Raw genomic sequence first — 1,802 nt, 5'->3', positions numbered from 1 at the left:
GGGAGTTAAAGCTGGTGGGAGGGTGGGGTACCCTGTTTTTGGGAGCATCTGCTGGTTGTTAAGACAGGAACTGGGCAAAGAAACAGGACAGAGGGATGAAAGGAGGGAGGAGGCAAGCTTGACAAAAATAACAGGTTAGGAAAAGGGATAAATCAGTAAATGAAAAGGGAAGAGGTGATAAATCACAGAAAGAGAAGGAGGGAGGGAGACCCTAACATGAGCTTAAGCCTGACTGGAGAGGATTCAGGGGGCATGGAGAGGCTCTCGGCTGACTTCTGTTAAAGCATGACTGAAGATAGATAGATAGATAGATAGATCTATTGTCTCAGGCTATAGAATTCCCCATAACACACAGTATACAGTTTACATCCATATAAGCAAATGGATGTTTACAAAGTCATCTATGTGAACACCATTACGCCACACACTCTGCCTGGCTCAGTAGATTTATTACGGCACAGCTTGACACCCACTAAATACTTGGCTTCCATGGGAATGCTCAAAAAAAGAAATATTCTTAACAATGGCTTTAAAAAAATAAAAAAAGTTCTCAATATGCTTACATCTTTCTTACATTAACTCCTGCTCAGTACTAATAGAAATAAATTGCATAATAAACAACCAGCAGTGGTAAAAAGGTATCAAATCTTCTTTCTGTGGAAAATGTTACATTTGCTATCCTGGACATTGACTTCCTTCAAAATAACTGACAACAAAAACAGAAATCTTTCTGTTTTAATGTTTGGTCAAATAGAGCAACATTAGTCATTTGTAATGTGTATTATATATATTTTTGGTACTTTTTTTATTTTTATTGTTAAATCTTACTTTAACATTGTGTTTATATTGTCTGCCCTTACAAAACAAACAAATAATACAAACATGTTTAATTTCTAAAGAAGGATATTTAGTTTGAAATAAATGTATATTCCTAAACACACACTCTCTCTCTCTCTCTCTCTCTCTCTCTCTCTCTCTCTCTCTCTCTCTCTATATATATATTTTACTGATAGACACAATATGAAGTACTATTGTGACTAAAATGACTACTATCACTACTACTAACAATAAAGACAATGATCCTAGAAACAATACTAGACTCAGATTGCTTACTGCATTTGTTCCTAGTTCATTCCCAGATTTAAATTGTTTTTGTTAAGTATAACTTTAGTGTCTCATTTGTTGTTGTTGTTTTGTAGGTTTGCCTAATTGTCAGTCTCCTCTGCTCTTTAGATTGTCCACATAAACATTCACCCCCTTCCTTCATCCCTCCCTCCCTTTTTCTCTCTTTGCACCCTCTCATAGAAAATTAATCAGCACACACACAAACACAAGTGCATTCCCTCTCTGGGGGCTGTCCGGCCATCGGCCCTTACTGCTCATTAGTTGACACTGTAGCCTGCGTTGCCATGACGTCACACTGATCGATCCTTGTCCCTGTGCAGTGGGAAAGCAAAGGGACAGAAAAAGGCAGCGGAGTGACAGACTGGCAGAAAGAGGGGAAGGTGGGAGGGAACCGGGAGAGGAGGAGGGAAAGTGAGGGCAAAGTGAAACCGCACCTTATTCCAAGGAGGGCGGGACACATGCAGCCAAACACAAGCAGTGACTACAGGAATAGTCACTGTGCATGAGGGTGCAAGGCAAATAGTGTGTGCAGTGGTGTGTTATTATCTGTGTCCTCAACATGGGTTGTCAGTTGGCTCACACCTGCACGTTACTCTCTCCGCAAGCAAATAATTAATGTCATTCACCGCTGGGCAGGCTTGGCACACTGCACTGACATAAGGTAGGGTGTGTGTGTG

At 40.5% G+C, this 1,802-nt stretch overlaps 1 protein-coding gene across 2 annotated transcripts in view; it reads left to right on the top strand.

Moving 5' to 3' along the window:
* Nucleotides 1–1,603: 1,603 nt before the first annotated feature.
* sgip1a (SH3GL interacting endocytic adaptor 1a) overlaps nt 1,604–1,802 on the top strand; it is a 66,378-nt gene continuing 66,179 nt past the window's right edge. Inside the window, exon 1 of one of the 2 annotated variants that reach the window (XM_034881097.1) lies at nt 1,604–1,786. The gene's annotated coding sequence lies outside the window, so the exon portion shown is untranslated. The remainder of the gene's footprint in view (nt 1,787–1,802) is intronic. The other variant, XM_034881100.1, reaches the window with a different exon arrangement.

The sequence above is a fragment of the Etheostoma cragini genome, chromosome 9 (assembly GCF_013103735.1).
Source record: "Etheostoma cragini isolate CJK2018 chromosome 9, CSU_Ecrag_1.0, whole genome shotgun sequence".
Taxonomy (NCBI): Eukaryota; Metazoa; Chordata; class Actinopteri; order Perciformes; family Percidae; genus Etheostoma; species Etheostoma cragini.
Note: the sequence above shows the minus strand (reverse complement) of the source record. Positions and strands in the feature narration are given on the sequence as shown.